Consider the following 21,419-nt stretch of genomic DNA (forward strand, 5'->3'; position numbering starts at 1 on the left):
TGCACTACTTTGTCCAGGGCCCATAGGACTCTGGTCAAAAGTAGTGCACTTTATAGGGAATAGAGTGCCATTTCAGACACATCCTCTCATTATTGTTCTACCTGTAGCATGGCCTCTCTTTTAGCTCATTCTGTCTCACATCTGCGATAGAGCCTTTCTGCCTTGTTGAACTCTAATTACAGCATAGATGTAAGTCCCTGGCAGAGATGTGATGGCTGGCTGGGGAATAGGCTGCCTGCATGCCTCACACACACACAACACACACACACACACATACACACCGGGGTGTACTATCACCAACTAAATCCACACCAGATGAAGAGCTGTAACCCTGGTAGCCTTCAGCCCATGACTCCGTCCCAAATGGCACCCTACTCCCCATTTAGCCCTAGTCAAAAGTAGTGCACTATGAATAGAGTGCCATTTGGGACTCTACCCATAACATCAGCATGGTGAGCTAATTGCAGGTCTAATACCAGATAGGAGTGGTGCAGAGAGCGGTAATTTACCTCCCCCACCTTAAAATAGGGCTGATGTCTCTCTCTCTCCATGTAGCTGACTCTAGGACCCCAACACAGCTGTGTTCCTCAACACAACCCTCCTCTACGCTCCTCTTCTCAACAAACACTCTCCACTTTGCTTTCCAATCCTTACCTGTTTGGCTGGCTGCAGTCAGGTGCTCTGTGAGGTCATAGAGACTGTCCCAAATGGCACCCTATTCCTTTTGTACCGCACAACCTTTGACCCAGAGCCCTATGGGCCCTAGTAAACAGTAGTGAGCTACATAGGGAATAGAATGCCATTTGGGACGCAAACTGAGAGTGGGTGGATGGGTCACTTTTCACCTGTGAGGTTGAAGTCAGGTAATTGGGAATGTTGGACGTCGTACAAAAATATGAGTGAAAGGGATTTATAAAAATAAAAAAACGTTATAAAACTCACTGCCTTGACATGTGACCCCTGTAAAGTCCTGAAAAGAGGACAAGGTTTTAAAATAGATCCACATTTCCGGATTAGATGGCTCTGCTCTCCTGAGGCTGACCTCCAATGAAAAGGCTTTCTCATCTTCTTTCGTCTTCTCAGTTTAGAGGACTATCACAGAGAGACATCAAAGACTTATGACAGTAAGTTCCAATATGGTTAGTCTGTGATTTTATTTCACTTTCTCTAAGCAGCCAGTATCCTGATCTCCTTCTCTCGTTTCTCATAAAAAATGTTCTGGCGTCCATCCACACTGACTGACTGCCTGGAGCCAGATCTAAAACCACCATAAGGCAATGATGATGAGCAGCCTGTCAGAACGACACTGCATTTTGCTCTTAATTAAAAGGCGATTCAGCCAAGTCTTGTCATGTTCAAAAAGGTATATTGTACATCTGAAGTCTAAAGCGCGATACCATTTCTGTGCTGGTGTACAGTGGTGCTGGTGCCCTGCTGAGCACCAGTAGTACAGTCAGTGCATTATATTAAATCAGTAGGTCTGCTCAGACTGCTTGAAGAGGATGGCTGAAGCCACAAATGCCTCATCTTTACAGCTAAGTGTTTAAAGATAAATAAGAAGCTTCTCCTGTCTCTCTTTCTCTCTCTCTCTGTCCTACACTACAGAATAACTCCTGCCATTGAAAAAACTCTCCGTCATCATCATCATCATTAATGACCTCAGTGTTTAGTTGGCAGTTCGCAGGGCGTGAGAGAGCCAGGCTATGTCCCAAATGGCACCCTATTCCCTATATAGTGGATTACTTTTGGCCATAGCACATATGTTTTCATTTGGGATGCACCCTGCTAGGCCATGCTCATTACCACTAAATGCTCTGCAGTTCTCAGACATTCTCGCTGTAAAGGAAAAGCTACCTTACTACTGGAAATAGGAAAAGCTCATTTTGCCAATGTTTAGCATGTTCTACATAAATTACTGTGTGCTCTAGCATTTCTTTCTTCAACCTTTGTTTCAAAGCCAAACCTTATGAAGCATCTGTGGATTTAGAGAGGCAGTCAGATGTCTTGTATATCGCCAACACAGTGAAAGGTGGAATCACATATCTTAGGCCACTGCAGTCAAAAACGTGATTTTCCTGTGTTTTCTATATATTTCCACACGATGAGGTTGGAATAATACTTTGAAATTGTGAAAAGTATGATAATAATGTAAGAGCTGTTGGAAATGTAAGCCTGTTTTGGTGGGATGGAGTTTTTGAGTACCTGGTGACATCACCACATGGTAAATCAGTTAATAGACCAATTCAAATATATATATTTATTTCACCTTTATTTAACCAAACCAACCATTTCTCCAAGATCGCATAGCAGTTCAGACGTCTTTTGTCCTCGTCTTGTCGTGTCCTGTATATATATATATTTACAACTTTTTTCACATACATTTTATTTTTATTTTCCATCAACTCATCTTCTAAACACTCTCCTGCAACCAGCCTCACCAATTTATATTTATAAAAAAGTATTATTTACCTCAGATCTGCAATCCTTCAGGAAGCTAGCCAGAAACTCCAGGAGGCTGGCCAGAAACTAGCCAGAAGCTAGCCAGGAGCTAGCCCAGAAGCTAATCCAGAAGCTAATCAGAAGCTAACCACGGTTTGTGGTCATCGGCTGTCCTTTAGCTCGAAAATCTATCGAAAACCTATCGCCAGTTTTGTACGGCACAGCGCGGCTCGGAACGGAACATACCGGACCAATTTTTCTCTCCATGTCCCTGGATTTCAACTGCTCTCTGGACATTCATACCCGGATCTCACAGCTAGCTAGCTGCTATCCGTGTGACAGTTGGCTTTCGTCGATTCCGGAGCAAACATCGATTGTTCCGGTGCTAGCCAGCTCCGTCAATCACTCCTGAGTTCCATCATTCACTCCTGGGCTGCAGTCACCTATCCGGACCCGTTTCACTGCCTACGCGGAGCCCCACCGGGCCTTCACAACCGGACTGCCGACGTTATCTACCTGAATGAGATCCGGCTGGCTCCTCTGTCGCGACGTTACCTGAACGCCCATCTGCGGCCCGCTAACCGTTAGCTGTCTTACCGGCTGCTAACTGAATAGACAATCGGACAATTTATTTATTTTTATTATTATGTTTTCTTCTCGGGCCTCTATAACTATATCTATTGTTCTTATTTTTGTTGTTGTTGTGTGATTTGGATTAATCCCCTCTACCACACGGAACCCTACTAATCTACTGACCGAACGCAAGAGGTGGCTAACAACAGACTCCATCCTATGCTAGCTTGCTACCGGTTGGCCTGGCTAGCTGTCTAAATCGCCGTGACCCTAAACCAACCTCTCCACTCACTGGACCCTTTTGATCACTCGACTAAGCATGCCTCTCCTTAATGTCAATATGTCTTGTCCATTGCTGTTCTGGTTAGTGTTTATTGGCTTATTTCACTGTAGAGCCTCTAGTCCTGCTCACTATACCTTATCCAACCTATTAGTTCCACCACCCACACATGCAATGACATCTCCTGGTTTCAATGATGTTTCTAGAGACAATATCTCTCTCTTCATCACTCAATACCTAGGTTTACCTCCACTGTATTCACATCCTACCTTACCTTTGTCTGTACATTATACCTTGATGCTATTTTATCGCCCCCAGAAACCTCCTTTTACTCTCTGTTCCAGACGTTCTAGACGACCAATTCTTATTGCTTTTAGTCACACCCTTATTCTACTCCTCCTATGTTCCTCTGGCGATGTAGAGGTGAATCCAGGCCCTGCAGTGCCTAGCTCCACTCCTATTCCCCAGGCGCTCTCTTTTGACGACTTCTGTAACCGTAATAGCCTTGGTTTCATGCATGTTAACATTAGAAGCCTCCTCCCTAAGTTTGTTCTATTCACTGCTTTAGCACACTCTGCCAACCCGGATGTTCTAGCTGTGTCTGAATCCTGGCTTAGGAAGACCACCAAAAATTCAGACATTTTAATTCCAAACTACAACATTTTCAGACAAGATAGAACTGCCAAAGGGGGCGGTGTTGCAATCTACTGCAAAGATAGCCTGCAGAGTTCTGTCCTATTATCCAGGTCTGTACCCAAACAATTTGAACTTCTACTTTTAAAAATCCACCTCTCTAAAAACAAGTCTCTCACCGTTGCCGCCTGCTATAGACCACCCTCTGCCCCCAGCTGTGCTCTGGACACCATATGTGAACTGATTGCCCCCCATCTATCTTCAGAGCTCGTGCTGCTAGGCGACCTAAACTGGAACATGCTTAACACCCCAGCCATCCTACAATCTAAACTTGATGCCCTCAATCTCACACAAATTATCAATGAACCTACCAGGTACCTCCCCAAAGCCTTAAACACGGGCACCCTCATAGATATCATCCTAACCAACTTCCCCTCTAAATACACCTCTGCTGTCTTCAACCAAGATCTCAGCGATCACTGCCTCATTGCCTGCATCCGTAATGGGTCAGCGGTCAAACGACCTCCTCTCATCACTGTAAAACGCTCCCTGAAACACTTCAGCGAGCAGGCCTTTCTAATCGACCTGGCCGGGGTATCCTGGAAGGATATTGACCTCATCCCGTCAGTAGAGGATGCCTGGATATTTTTTTAAAAATGCCTTCCTAACCATCTTAAATAAACATGCCCCATTCAAGAAATTTAGAACCAGGAACAGATATAGCCCTTGGTTCTCCCCAGACCTGACTGCCCTTAATCAACACAAAAATGTCCTATGGCGTTCTGCATTAGCATCGAACAGCCCCCGTGATATACAGCTGTTCAGGGAAGCTAGAAACCATTATACACAGGCAGTTAGAAAAGCCAAGGCTAGCTTTTTCAAGCAGAAATTTGCTTCTTGCAACACTAACTCAAAAAAGTTCTGGGACACTGTAAAGTCCATGGAGAATAAGAACACCTCCTCCCAGCTGCCCACTGCACTGAAGATAGGAAACACTGTCACCACTGATAAATCCACCATAATTGAAAATTTCAATAAGCATTTTTCTACTGCTGGCCATGCTTTCCACCTGGCTACTCCTACCCCTGTCAACAGCACTGCACCCCCAACAGCAACTCGCCCAAGCCTTCCCCATTTCTCCTTCTCCCAAATCCATTCAGCTGATGTTCTGAAAGAGCTGCAAAATCTGGACCCCTACAAATCAGCCGGGCTAGACAATCTGGACCCTTTCTTTCTAAAATTATCTGCCGAAATTGTTGCCACCCCTATTACTAGCCTGTTCAACCTCTCTTTCGTGTCGTCTGAGATTCCCAAAGATTGGAAAGCAGCTGCGGTCATCCCCCTCTTCAAAGGGGGGGACACTCTTGACCCAAACTGCTACAGACCTATATCTATCCTACCATGCCTTTCTAAGGTCTTCGAAAGCCAAGTCAACAAACAGATTACCGACCATTTTGAATCTCACCATACCTTCTCTGCTATGCAATCTGGTTTCAGAGCTGGTCATGGGTGCACCTCAGCCACGCTCAAGGTCCTAAACGATATCTTAACCGCCATCGATAAGAAACATTACTGTGCAGCCGTATTCATTGATCTGGCCAAGGCTTTCGACTCTGTCAATCACCACATCCTCATCGGCAGACTCAACAGCCTTGGTTTCTCAAATGATTGCCTCGCCTGGTTCACCAACTACTTCTCTGATAGAGTTCAGTGTGTCAAATCTGAGGGTCTGTTGTCCGGACCTCTGGCAGTCTCTATGGGGGTGCCACAGGGTTCAATTCTTGGACCGACTCTCTTCTCTGTATACATCAATGAGGTCGCTCTTGCTGCTGGTGAGTCTCTGATCCACCTCTACGCAGACGACACCATTCTGTATACTTCCGGCCCTTCTTTGGACACTGTGTTAACAACCCTCCAGGCAAGCTTCAATGCCATACAACTCTCCTTCCGTGGCCTCCAATTGCTCTTAAATACAAGTAAAACTAAATGCATGCTCTTCAACCGATCACTACATGCACCTACCCGCCTGTACAACATCACTACTCTGGACGGCTCTGACTTAGAATACGTGGACAACTACAAATACTTAGGTGTCTGGTTAGACTGTAAATTCTCCTTCCAGACCCATATCAAACATCTCCAATCCAAAGTTAAATCTAGAATTGGCTTCCTATTTCGCAACAAAGCATCCTTCACTCATGCTGCCAAACATACCCTTGTAAAACTGACCATCCTACCAATCCTCGACTTTGGCGATGTAATTTACAAAATAGCCTCCAATACCCTACTCAACAAATTGGATGCAGTCTATCACAGTGCAATCCGTTTTGTCACCAAAGCCCCATATACTACCCACCATTGCGACCTGTACGCTCTCGTTGGCTGGCCCTCGCTTCATACTCGTCGCCAAACCCACTGGCTCCATGTCATCTACAAGACCCTGCTAGGTAAAGTCCCCCCTTATCTCAGCTCGCTGGTCACCATAGCATCTCCCACCTGTAGCACACGCTCCAGCAGGTATATCTCTCTGGTCACCCCCAAAACCAATTCTTTCTTTGGCCGTCTCTCTTTCCAGTTCTCTGCTGCCAATGACTGGAACGAACTACAAAAATCTCTGAAACTGGAAACACTTATCTCCCTCACTAGCTTTAAGCACCAACTGTCAGAGCAGCTCACAGATTACTGCACCTGTACATAGCCCACCTATAATTTAGCCCTATCAACTACCTCTTTCCCAACTGTATTTAATTTATTTATTTATTTTGCTCCTTTGCACCCCATTATTTTTATTTCTACTTTGCACATTCTTCCATTGCAAAACTACCATTCCAGTGTTTTACTTGCTATATTGTATTTACCTTGCCACCAAGGCCTTTTTTTGCCTTTACCTCCCTTCTCACCTCATTTGCTCACATTGTATATAGACTTGTTTATACTTTATTATTGACTGTATGTTTGTTTTACTCCATGTGTAACTATGTGTTGTTGTATCTGTCGAACTGCTTTGCTTTATCTTGGCCAGGTCGCAATTGTAAATGAGAACTTGTTCTCAACTTGCCTACCTGGTTAAATAAAGGTAAAATAAAAAAATAAATAAATAAAAACCAGGTAGGCGAGTTGAGAACAAGTTCTCATTTACAACTGTGACCTCGCCAGGATAAAGAGAAGCAGTGCGACAAACGTACACAATAGAAATATATATGTACAGAGTCTGCAAATGTAGTAAGATTAGGGAGGTAAAGGCAATAAATAGGCCATAGTGGTGAAATAATTACAATTTAGCATTAACACTGGAGTGATAGATGTGCAATTAGAGATACTGGGTGCAAAAGAGCAACAACAAAAAAAGAACAATATGGGGATGAGGTAGTTGTGTGGGCTATATACAGATGGGCTGTGTACAGGTGTAGTGACCAGCTGCTCTGACAGCTGATGCTTAAAGTTAGTGAGGGAGATATGTCTCCAGCTTCAGTGATTTTTGCAATTCGTTCCAGTCATTGGCAGCAGATAACTGGAAGGATAGGTGGCCAAAGAGGTGTTGGCTTTGGGGATGACCAGTGAAATATACCAGCTGGAGTGCGTGCTACGGGTGGGTGTTGCTATGGTGACCAGTGAGCAGAGATAAGGCAGAGCTTTACCTAGTTTAGTTATAGATGACCTGGAGCCAGTTGGTTTGGCAATGAATATGTAGCGAGGGCCAGCCAACGAGTGCATACAGGTCGCAGTGGTGGGTAGTATATGGGGCTTTGGTGACAAAACGGATAATAAGAAAGAGTTTTACTTCCAAACCTCTGTCAATAACAGCTAGTTTTCAGTTTTGCTCTCTCCAATCAGACCACTCCCAGACAGTCCTAGCTAAAGTCTTGCTTGAGAAGTCGATTCTTTTTGACCATTTAACTAAAAGTCATCATAGTAACTAGGTTTCCATTCGATTGGCAAACAGATTTTCAGGCAAATATTTCAGAATATGTATGAAGAAAATATGCCCATTTTCCCACCAGTGGTGCGTTTCCACCAAAAAGAGTTCTAAATCAGTGCATGATGACTCAAAATGTACTTTTTCGCTTAAGTTTTCATGTAACGAATAAAAATATTTCCATCACATTTTCAACTGCACCGATAGTTTTGTCACAAAAACTGTTGCCTTAAATAGCAAATGTGCCTACTCTGGTCTTGGCACGTGCCCTCTAGCCAACAGCTGTGAGATACAGTGTGGGTAGGCTGTTCTATATGATGAGATAATTATGGATATACAGTTGAAGTCGGAAGTTTACATACACTTAGGTTGGAGTCATTAAAACTCATTGTTCAACCACTTAGGACATCCAATTTGTGCATGACACAAGTACATTTTCCAACAATTGTTTACAGACAGATTAGTTCACTTATAATTCACTGTATCACAATTCCAGTAGGTCAGAAGTTTACATACACTCAGTTGATTGTGCCTTTAAACAGCTTGGGAAATTCCAGAAATTATGTCATGGCTTTAGAAGCTTCTGAAAGGCTAATTGACATAATTTGAGTCAATTGGAGGTGTACCTGTGGATGTGTTTCAAGGCCTACCTTCAAACTCAGTGACTCTTTGCTTGACATCATGGTAAAATCAAAAGAAATCAGCCAAGACCTCAGAAAACAAATTGTAGACCTCCACAAGTCTGGTCCATCCTTGGGAGCTTTTTCTAAACGCCTGAAGGTACCACGTTCATCTGTACAAACATTAGTACGCAAGTGTAAACACCATGGGACCACGCAGCCGTCATCCCGCACAGGAAAGGAGACGTGTTCTGTCTCCAAGAGATGAACGTACTTTGGTGCGAAAAGTGCAAATCAATTCCAGAACAACAGCGAAGGACCTTGTGACAATGCTGGAGGAAACAGATACAAAAGTATCTATATCAACAGTAAAACAAGTCCTATATCGACATATCCTGAAAGCCTGCTCAGCAAGGAAGAAGCCACTGCTCCAAAACCGCCATAAAAAAGCCAGACTACGGTTTGCAACTGCACATGGGGACAAAGATCGACCTTTTTGGAGAAATGTCCTCTGGTCTGAGGAAACAAACATAGAACTGTTGTCCATAATGACCATTGTTATGTTTGGAGGAAAAGGGGGAGGCTTGCAAGCCGAAGAACACCATCCCAACCGGGAAGCACGGGGGTTGGCAGCATCATGTTGTGGGGGTGTTTTGCTGCAGGAGGGACTGGTGCACTTCACAAAATAGATGGAATCATGAGGGAAAAAAAATATGTGGATATATTGAAGCAACATCTCAAGACATCAGTTAAAGCTTGGTCGCAAATGGGTCTTCCAAAGGGACAATGACCCCAAGCATACTTCCAATGTTGTGGCAAAATGTGTTAAGGACAACAAAGTCAAGCTATTGGAGTGATCATCACAAAGCCCTGACCTCAATCCTATGGAATATTTGTGGGCAGAACTGAAAAAACATGTGCTAGCAAGGAGGCCTACAAACCTGACTCAGTTACACCAGATCTGTCAGGAGGAATGGACCAGAATTCACCCAACCTTTTGTGGTTAGCTTGTGGAAGGCTACCTGAAACATTTGACCCAAGTTAAACAATTTCAAGGCAATGCTACCAAATACTAATTGAGTATATGTAAACTTCTGACCCACTGGGAATGTGATGAAAGAAATAAAAGCTGAAAGAAATCATTCTCTCTACTATTATTCTGACATTTCACATTCTTAAAATGAAGTGGTGATCTAAAACTCTAGGATTAAATGTCAGGAATTGTGAAAACACTGAGTTTAAATGTATTTGGCTAAGGTGTATGTAAACTTCCGACTTCAACTGTATGTCAATCAGCAGTCAAGCATCCATCATCGTGTCAGCAGAATGACCCTCGATATTTATTGGAAAGGAGAATCAAGCTTTCACTACCCTGTGAAGTTCATCATAACTTATTTCATCTGTAGCCTAATAAACTGCATGGTTTTCCTATTCGTAGTGGGAGGACCACACGCCATATCATCATGTGACTCCAAGTTTACTTCGATATGATGGTTATTACATTAATATTTGCGCATGGGTTACTCAACCCTGCACCTTAGAGGCTGCTGCACTATATACATAGATATGGAATCACTGGTCACTTTAATATTGTTTGCATACTGCTTTACTCATTTCAAATGTATATACTGTATTCTATTCTACTATATTTTAGTCAATGTCATTGCTCGTCCTAATATTTATATATTTCTTAATTCCATTCTTTTACTTTTAGATTTGTGAATTGTTAGATACATACTGCACTGTTGGAGCTAGGAACACAAGCATTTTGCTACACCCGCAATAACATCTGCTAAATATGTGTATGTGACCAATAACATTTGATTGGTCCTGGTCAAAAGTAGTGCCCTATTTTGGGAATAGGGTGCCATTTGGGATGCACATCTGAATGGTGCTATGCAACCATTTCCTTGGTCAGGGTCAGGATGCGCCAGGGCTGATGATCTAGGTGGGATTGCTAATGATGGAGGGAGGCTGGCAGTTACAGAAACACGAAGAAGAGGAGGAGAGGAGGGGTGAGGAGAGCTTTTCCACAATGCTGCAGTTCCTTTTTTCAATAATTCAAAGAGCGCTAGCTTGCTAGATCATGGCTGATTCCACTATCTGGCTGTGCTATAAAGAGAGAGCCATGTCAGAACAATAGAGATGCGCGGGTACGTTATCTGCCACACAGCACCACCTGACAATTCAAAGAGCCTGTAGCGACATGGGAGAGATAGTTATCATAAACAGATGAAGGATGGAGGGTTCTGCTTTTCATTTCTCTCACCTCTTATTTCCCTTTTCAATCTTGTTCAGGCAGCGGCTTGCAAAGTACTCCAACAAGGTTATTTTCTGAGGTGGAGTGTTAAATTAATAATATTCACACGTTTTTTTTTTTACAAAATATAAAATGTTGCTACTGTAAGTAAGCAGACAAGTAGAGTTTCGTTATGTTTAGCTGGAATGGAATCTTGTATCTTGTTAATATTTGACTGATATGTGGTTGTCTCACCTAGCTATCTGAAGATGAATGTACTTACTGTATATTGCTATGGATAAGAGCATCTGCTAAATGTAAATATTTTACATACAGATTGTCATGTACTGTCATGTTGTGTCTTGTTTCTGTCCTTTCCCTTCACCCTGTCTCCCTCTGCTGGTCGTTGTTAGGTTACCTTTTCTCCCCCTCTTTCCCCCAGCTGTGCCTTGTCTCCTCCTAACTACCTCGTCACCCCTTTTCCCACCTGTTCCCTTTTTCCCTCTGATTAGGTCCCTATATCTCTCTCTGTTTCTGCTCCTGTCTTTGTCGGATTCTTGTTTGTTGTGTTTCATGCCTGAACCAGACTGTCGTCATGTTTGCTGTAACCTTGTCCTGTCCTGTCGGAATCTGCCGGTCCATCTGAGCCTACCTATGTTTGGTAATTAAAGAAGCTCTGTTTACGTTAATTCGCTTTTGGGTCCTCATTCACGCACCGTAACAGAAGAATCCGACCAAGAATGGACCCAGCGACTTCGGATCCTCTCCACTCAGCCGTCGGGATCCAGGGAGCGATGCTAGGCAGACACAAGCAGGAATTGTCTGCTGCTCGACATGCCGTTGAGACCCTGGCCACCCAAGTCTCCAACCTCACAGAACAGGTTCACCATCTCCGCCTCGATCCACCGGCCACTTCCAGGGCTTTCGAATCTCCGGAGCCCAGAATCAATAACCCGCCGTGTTACTCTGGGGAGCCCACTGAATGCCGCTCGTTCCTCACCCAGTGTGATATTGTGTTTTCTCTCCAGCCCAACACTTTCTCCAGGAGCACTGCTCGTGTCGCCTACGTCATATCTCTCCTTATTGGACGGGCTCGTGAGTGGGGCACGGCAATCTGGGAGGCAAGGGCTGAGTGTACTAACCAGTATCAGGACTTTAAGGAGGAGATGATACGGGTTTTTGATCGATCTGTTTTTGGGGAGGAGGCTTCCAGGGTCCTGTCTTCCCTATGTCAAGGTAATCGATCCATAACAGACTACTCTATTGAGTTTCGCACTCTTGCTGCCTCCAGTGGCTGGAACGAGCCGGCTTTGCTCGCTCGTTTTCTGGAGGGTCTCCGCGCAGAGGTAAAGGATGAGATTCTCTCCCGGGAGGTTCCTTCCAGCGTGGATTCCTTGATTGAACTCGCTATTCGCATTGAGCGACGGGTTGATCTTCGTCACCGAGCTCGTGGAAAGGAGCTCGCGTTCTCCGTTGCCCCCCTCTCCGCATCACTACCATCTTCCTCTGCCGGCTCGGGTGCTGAGCCTATGCAGCTGGGAGGTATCCGCATCTCGACTAAGGAGAGGGAACGGAGAATCACCAACCGCCTCTGTCTCTATTGCGGTTCCGCTGGTCATTTTGTCACTTCATGTCCAGTAAAAGCCAGAGCTCATCAGTAAGCGGAGGGCTACTGGTGAGCGCTACTACTCCTGTCTCTCCTTCAAGATCCTGCACTACCTTGTCGGTCCATCTACGCTGGACCGGTTCGTCAGCTTCCTGCAGTGCCTTAATAGACTCTGGGGCGGAGGGCTGTTTTATGGACGAGACCTGGGCTCGGGAACATGACATTCCTCTCAGACAGTTAAGGGAGCCCACGGCCTTGTTCGCCCTGGATGGTAGTCCTCTCCCCAGGATTCAGCGTGAGACGCTACCTTTAACCCTCACTGTTTCTGGTAATCATAGCGAAACCATTTCTTTTTTAATTTTTCGTTCACCTTTTACACCTGTTGTTTTGGGCCATCCCTGGCTAGTTTGTCATAATCCTTCCATTAATTGGTCTAGTAATTCTATCCTCTCCTGGAACGTCTCTTGTCATGTGAAATGTTTAATGTCTGCTATCCCTCCTGTTTCCTCTGTCTCTTCTTCACAGGAGGAGCCTGGTGATTTGACAGGGGTGCCGGAGGAATATCACGATCTGCGCACGGTGTTCAGTCGGTCCAGGGCCACCTCTCTTCCTCCACACCGGTCGTATGATTGTAGTATTGATCTCCTTCCGGGAACCACTCCCCCCCGGGGTAGACTATACTCTCTGTCGGCTCCCGAACGTAAGGCTCTCGAAGATTATTTGTCTGTAGCTCTTGACGCCGGTACCATAGTCCCCTCCTCCTCTCCCGCCGGAGCGGGGTTTTTTTTTGTCAAGAAGAAGGACGGGTCTCTGCGCCCCTGCATAGATTATCGAGGGCTGAATGACATAACAGTGAAGAATCGTTATCCGCTTCCTCTTATGTCTTCAGCCTTCGAGATCCTGCAGGGAGCCAGGTTTTTCACTAAGTTGGACCTTCGTAACGCTTACCATCTCGTGCGCATCAGGGAGGGGGACGAGTGGAAGACGGCGTTTAACACTCCGTTAGGGCACTTTGAATACCGGGTTCTTCCTTTCGGCCTCGCTAACGCTCCAGCTGTCTTTCAGGCATTAGTCAATGATGTCCTGAGAGACATGCTGAACATCTTTGTTTTCGTTTACCTTGACGATATCCTGATTTTTTCACCGTCACTCCAGATTCATGTTCAGCACGTTCGACGTGTCCTCCAGCGCCTTTTAGAGAATTGTCTTTTTGTGAAGGCTGAGAAGTGCACTTTTCATGCCTCCTCCGTCACATTTCTCGGTTCTGTTATTTCCGCTGAAGGCATTAAGATGGATCCCGCTAAGGTCCAAGCTGTCATTGATTGGCCCGTCCCTAAGTCACGCGTCGAGCTGCAGCGCTTTCTCGGCTTCGCGAACTTCTATCGTCGTTTCATCCGTAATTTCGGTCAGGTGGCAGCTCCTCTCACAGCCCTTACTTCTGTCAAGACGTGCTTTAAGTGGTCCGTTTCCGCCCAGGGAGCTTTTGATCTCCTCAAGAATCGTTTTACATCCGCTCCTATCCTTGTTACACCTGACGTCTCTAGACAGTTCGTTGTCGAGGTTGACGCGTCAGAGGTGGGCGTGGGAGCCATTCTTTCTCAGCGCTCCCTCTCTGACGACAAGGTCCACCCATGCGCGTATTTTTCTCATCGCCTGTCCCCGTCGGAACGTAACTATGATGTGGGAAACCGCGAACTGCTCGCCATCCGGTTAGCCCTAGGCGAATGGCGACAGTGGTTGGAGGGGGCGACCGTTCCTTTTGTCGTTTGGACTGACCATAGGAACCTTGAGTACATCCGTTCTGCCAAACGACTTAATGCGCGTCAGGCGCGTTGGGCGCTGTTTTCCGCTCGTTTCGAGTTCGTGATTTCTTATCGTCCGGGCTCTAAGAACACCAAGCCTGATGCTTTGTCTCGTCTCTTCAGTTCTTCAGTAGCCTCCACTGACCCCGAGGGGATTCTCCCTGAGGGGCGTGTTGTCGGGTTGACTGTCTGGGGAATTGAGAGGCAGGTAAAGCAAGCGCTCACTCACACTCCGTCGCCGCGCGCTTGTCCTAGGAACCTTCTTTTCGTTCCCGTTCCTACTCGTCTGGCCGTTCTTCAGTGGGCTCACTCTGCCAAGTTAGCCGGCCACCCTGGCGTTCGGGGTACGCTTGCTTCCATTCGCTAGCGTTTTTGGTGGCCCACCCGGGAGCATGACACGCGTCGTTTCGTGGCTGCTTGTTCGGTCTGCGCGCAGACTAAGTCCGGTAACTCTCCTCCTGCCGGCCGTCTCAGGCCGCTTCCTATTCCCTCTCGACCGTGGTCTCACATCGCCTTAGATTTTGTCACCGGACTGCCTTCGTCAGCGGGGAAGACTGTTATTCTTACGGTTGTCGATAGGTTCTCTAAGGTGGCTCATTTCATTCCCCTTGCTAAGCTTCCATACATAAGGGAACATTTCGGCATTTCGTGTATGATCAGTGAGAAAGTCCATATTGCAAATGTACGGTCCCTTACCCGACGTCCGAAATCGTTTGTAAAATTCGCGGTCGGCGTCGGGACGTGCGGTAGGGCCGGACCTACCGGGAAGTCGTCGAATGAACTTTGTCGGACTTTCGGTTCCCGTTTAAAAAAAAAACAAGTTTCGGACCGTTTTTTCCGCCGTCCCGGACACTCCCACCAGATGGCATACGGAATCATATGGCAATTTGGCAAAACATCACGAATCGCGACGGGGCCTTATCTCAAAAACTGAAAATATTTCGAAGCCGAAACTTGGCGAGCGTAGGTTTGGCTCAAGGGGCAGTTGGCCCCGAACGGGATGGCGTCTAGGCCTCGACGGTTTTTGAGCTACGGCCATTTTTCTGGGATTAAAGGCTTAAAATGGAAGTAGAGAAATTATTTTTCCACTTCGGGTCAAAGCCAAGGAGCCTCCGGTGTCAATAAAAAAAGAACCAGCCATTTATCTATCGTCATTTAAGAGAAACGGAACAATGACAAATTGGTGATGGTCACAAATAGGCGTTTTTTTTTTTCAACGGTTACAGATCCAGTTGCAGGGTGTTCATACGAATCTTTTTAAAGTGTGCTGCGGAGCTCTGCGACATTTCTGTGATTTTCTATGATTTTCTGAAATAACACAATAACCGACCATTAGAATAGTAGGCCCAAAATGAAGCCTGCCCCACAATGTCATTTGCTTTTGAGTGACAGTGAGAGAACCGTTAGGGTGAGAAGAAAAATTCCACCACATGAATGTTCCTAAGGTCCTCCCGATCTCAACAAGCCTAACCTTGACCGTGTGGCATTAACCCTTCACAGTAAAACAGGGTTTTTTGATCTCACAGATTACAGTGTCATCTCTCCCCATAGGAATACATTGCCTGCACCCCTAATTTCAACCTGAGGCCTATGTGGGTTATGAATGCCGTATGAACCTGTCTTCGGTACCAGTCCATCAGGCCACTATGAGGTCTACCTGTGTCGATTCTAAGCTTCCTGGACCAACCGGAAGTGGTTAAAATGCCCCTAAAAGTGTTTACCCATACACTGCATGCAGTTTGATAGACATAGTGCATTCAACCCTGTGTAGATCAGTCAATTCTTAACGTAAGGACTTAAAACTCAGGATTCTGTAACAGCATACCCCAATGAGGATATGTGGTGACTTATAGCTTCCTGTGCCAACCGGAAGTGCCATAATTGGTGTCTCAGGGGCTGTTTCGAAGGGTTAAAAAAGTCAGATCTGTCCAAAACTTCATATATGTGATTAGGCAACCCCCATGAACTGTAAATCAGTCATTTTTCCCCAAAAAAATCAAAGGAAAAAAAAATTGCACTAAAACACAACTTGGATGGAGGGACGTATTGGGGTGCGTAGAGACAGACAGTGGCCGCAATAGTTAGCTTTGTTGGAGCTAAAAAAGAACGGTCGGACCTAGAGTTCCGAAACTTTAGAAACCTGTTCTAGACCTCCGGGCCATGGTGCGTGGCGAGTTACGTGGCTCTAGACGGTTCTCGGACCGAGAAACAGCCTCGTACATTTGAAATAACTTCAATTCATTTTTGCATCACGAAAATGACGACATTTAGAAATGTCCCAGAGTCGCAAGACTAGGTGCATTGCGAACGTCTCGGCCCATATAGACAGACCCCAACGTTTCTGTCCGATAGCTCATTCAAGGACCCCGTAGCAAGTCATGGAAAATAGTGGATTTTCAGCACCAATTAGGGTTTTTCTCGGACACCAAATGACCTATCGAGCCGAAACTCGGGATTCGGGGTCGCCTCACATAGGACTTCACATAATGTCCGAACTGGACCCGCAGCTAGAACGTAACTATGTGTTTTACCTTTTTATTATGTTTTCAACTAGAGGCGCTGTGAATTATGGGCCTGCTCTGACATATGTGATAGTTGGCTACTAAATGAGTAGGAAAAAGTGGGTTTGGTGTCAATTGATATCCATTTGGTGTCATAATGACATCTAATTGACTGATGGACACTGACTTGCTAGTTGACTTTTGTACATTTGCAATATGTTTAAACGGAGAGGGACCATCACCAAAATGGCATTCTGAAATCAACACAAAAAATGGCATCACCATAGTCTCCAGACTGTTCTGAGTTCAACGAGCTATCCCGCTTGACCGTAGCTCGCTCGGTCTAGGCGCAGCGACCATTACAATAGTAGGCCCAAAATGAAGCCTGCACCACAATGTCATTTGCTTTTGGGTGACAGTGAGAGAACCGTTAGAGTGAGAAGAAAAATTCCACCATAGGAATGTTCCTAAGGTCCTCCCGATCTGAACAAGCCTAACCTTGACCGTGTGGCATTAACCCTTCACAGTAAAACAGTGTTTTTTGATCTCACAGATTACAGTGTCATCTCTCCCCATAGGAATACATTGCCTGCACCCCTAATTTCAACCTGAGGCCTATGTGGGTTATGAATGCCGTATGAACCTGTCTTCGGTACCAGTCCATCAGGCCACTATGAGGTCTACCTGTGTTGATTCTAAGCTTCCTGGACCAACCGGAAGTGGTTCAAATGCCCCTAAAAGTGTTTACCCATACATTGCATGCAGTTTGATAGACATAGTGCATTCAACCCTGTGTAGATCAGTCAATTCTTAACGTAAGGACTTAAAACTCAGGATTCTGTAACAGCATACCCCAATGAGGATATGTGTTGATTTATAACTTCCTGTGCCAACCGGAAGTGCCATAATTGGTGTCTCAGGGGCTGTTTCGAAGGGTTAAAAAAGTCTGATCTGTCCAAAACTTCATATGTGTGATTAGGCAACCCCCATGAACTGTAAATCAGTCATTTTTCCCAAAAAAAATCAAAGGAAAAAAAATTGCACTAAAACACAACTTGGATGGAGGGACGTATTGGGGTGCGTAGAGACAGACAGTGGCTCCAATAGTTAGCTTTGTTGGAGCTAAAAAAGAACCGTCGGACCTAGAGTTCCGAAACTTTAGAAACCTGTTCTAGACCTCCGGGCCATGGTGCGTGGCGAGTTACGTGGCTCTAGACGGTTCTCGGACCGAGAAACAGCCTCGTACATTTGAAATAACTTCAATTCATTTTTGCATCACGAAAATGACGACATTTAGAAATGTCCCAGAGTCGCAAGACTAGGTGCATTGCGAACGTCTCGGCCCATATAGACAGACCCCAACGTTTCTGTCCGATATCTCATTCAAGGACCCCGTAGCAAGTCATGGAAAATAGTGGATTTTCAGCACCAATTAGGGTTTTTCTCGGACACCAAATGACTTATCGAGCCGAAACTTGGGATTCGGGGTCGCCTCAGCTAGGCCAACACATAACATAAGAAATGGACCCGCAGCTAGATCGTAACTACGTGTTTTATGTTTTTTTTATGGTTTGAACCGAAGGCGTTGTGAATTTTGGGCCAGCTCTGAAGTATGTAATAGTTGGCTACTAAACGAGTTGGAAAAAGTGGGTTTGGTGTCAGTTTGTATCAGTTTGGTGGTCAGAATGATATCTAATTGACTGATGGACTCTTGTCCACTTGACTCTTGTACATTTGCAATATGATCCTATAGTGAAAAAACATCACCAAAAGCGACATTCTGAAATCAACCCAAACGAGCGATTGAGATGACCCAGAATCACTGCAAAGCCATCCCGAGTTCATCGGGCCAGTCAATTTCACATTCCTGCAAGATTTTTATAGCATGACAAATTCGTGATGGTACCTGCCCATTGAAACATATTGCAAATGCACAGTGACTTTGAAAAAGTAAGGAAACATAAACAAATTCGATAAACAAATTCGTGATGGTACCTGCCCATTAAAACATATTCCAAATGCACAGTGACTTTGAAAAAGTAAGAAACAAAAAAAAATACATCTAAAAAATTTTGAGCATGACAAATTCGTGATGGTACCTGCCCATTGAAACATATTGCAAATGCACAGTGACTTTGAAAAAGTAAGGAAACATAAACAATTTCGATAAACAAATTCGTGATGGTACCTGCCCATTAAAACATATTCCAAATGCACAGTGACTTTGAAAAAGTAAGAAACAAAAAAAAATACATCTAAAATTTTTTGAGCATGACAAATTCGTGATGGTACCTGCCCATTGAAACATATTGCAAATGCACAGTGACTTTGAAAAAGTAAGGAAACATAAACAAATTCGATAAACAAATTCGTGATGGTACCTGCCCATTAAAACATATTCCAAATGCACAGTGACTTTGAAAAAGTAAGAAACAAAAAAAAATACATCTAAAAAATTTTGAGCATGACAAATTCGTGATGGTACCTGCCCATTGAAACATATTGCAAATGCACAGTGACTTTGAAAAAGTAAGGAAACATAAACAAATTCGATAAACAAATTCGTGATGGTACCTGCCCATTGAAACATATTGCAAATGCACAGTGACTTTGAAAAAGTAAGGAAACATAAACAAATTCGATAAACAAATTCGTGATGGTACCTGCCCATTGAAACATATTGCAAATGCACAGTGACTTTGAAAAAGTAAGGAAACATAAACAAATTCGATAAACAAATTCGTGATGGTACCTGCCCATTAAAACATATTCCAAATGCACAGTGACTTTGAAAAAGTAAGGAAACAAAAAAAAATACATCTAAAAAATTTTGAGCATGACAAATTCGTGATGGTACCTGCCCATTGAAACATATTGCAAATGCACAGTGACTTTGAAAAAGTAAGGAAACATAAACAAATTCGATAAACAAATTCGTGATGGTACCTGCCCATTAAAACATATTCCAAATGCACAGTGACTTTGAAAAAGTAAGAAACAAAAAAAAATACATCTAAAAAATTTTGAGCATGACAAATTCGTGATGGTACCTGCCCATTGAAACATATTGCAAATGCACAGTGACTTTGAAAAAGTAAGGAAACATAAACAAATTCGATAAACAAATTCGTGATGGTACCTGCCCATTGAAACATATTGCAAATGCACAGTGACTTTGAAAAAGTAAGGAAACATAAACAAATTCGATAAACAAATTCGTGATGGTACCTGCCCATTGAAACATATTGCAAATGCACAGTGACTTTGAAAAAGTAAGGAAACATAAACAAATTCGATAAACAAATTCGTGATGGTACCTGCCCATTAAAACATATTCCAAATGCACAGTGACTTTGAAAAAGTAAGAAACAAAAAAAAATACATCTAAAAAATTTTGAGCATGACAAATTCGTGATGGTACCTGCCCATTGAAACATATTGCAAATGCACAGTGACTTTGAAAAAGTAAGGAAACATAAACAATTTCGATAAACAAATCCGTGATGGTACCTGCCCATTAAAACATATTCCAAATGCACAGTGACTTTGAAAAAGTAAGAAACAAAAAAAAATACATCTAAAATTTTTTTGAGCATGACAAATTCGTGATGGTACCTGCCCATTGAAACATATTGCAAATGCACAGTGACTTTGAAAAAGTAAGGAAACATAAACAAATTCGATAAACAAATTCGTGATGGTACCTGCCCATTAAAACATATTCCAAATGCACAGTGACTTTGAAAAAGTAAGAAACAAAAAAAAATACATCTAAAAAATTTTGAGCATGACAAATTCGTGATGGTACCTGCCCATTGAAACATATTGCAAATGCACAGTGACTTTGAAAAAGTAAGGAAACATAAACAAATTCGATAAACAAATTCGTGATGGTACCTGCCCATTGAAACATATTGCAAATGCACAGTGACTTTGAAAAAGTAAGGAAACATAAACAAATTCGATAAACAAATTCGTGATGGTACCTGCCCATTGAAACATATTGCAAATGCACAGTGACTTTGAAAAAGTAAGGAAACATAAACAAATTCGATAAACAAATTCGTGATGGTACCTGCCCATTAAAACATATTCCAAATGCACAGTGACTTTGAAAAAGTAAGGAAACAAAAAAAAATACATCTAAAAAATTTTGAGCATGACAAATTCGTGATGGTACCTGCCCATTGAAACATATTGCAAATGCACAGTGACTTTGAAAAAGTAAGGAAACATAAACAAATTCGATAAACAAATTCGTGATGGTACCTGCCCATTAAAACATATTCCAAATGCACAGTGACTTTGAAAAAGTAAGAAACAAAAAAAAATACATCTAAAATTTTTTGAGCATGACAAATTCGTGATGGTACCTGCCCATTGAAACATATTGCAAATGCACAGTGACTTTGAAAAAGTAAGGAAACATAAACAAATTCGATAAACAAATTCGTGATGGTACCTGCCCATTAAAACATATTCCAAATGCACAGTGACTTTGAAAAAGTAAGAAACAAAAAAAAATACATCTAAAAAATTTTGAGCATGACAAATTCGTGATGGTACCTGCCCATTGAAACATATTGCAAATGCACAGTGACTTTGAAAAAGTAAGGAAACATAAACAAATTCGATAAACAAATTCGTGATGGTACCTGCCCATTAAAACATATTCCAAATGCACAGTGACTTTGAAAAAGTAAGAAACAAAAAAAAATACATCTAAAATTTTTTGAGCATGACAAATTCGTGATGGTACCTGCCCATTGAAACATATTGCAAATGCACAGTGACTTTGAAAAAGTAAGGA

Source organism: Oncorhynchus mykiss, chromosome 28 (genome assembly GCF_013265735.2).
Source record: "Oncorhynchus mykiss isolate Arlee chromosome 28, USDA_OmykA_1.1, whole genome shotgun sequence".
Classification (NCBI taxonomy): Eukaryota; Metazoa; Chordata; class Actinopteri; order Salmoniformes; family Salmonidae; genus Oncorhynchus; species Oncorhynchus mykiss.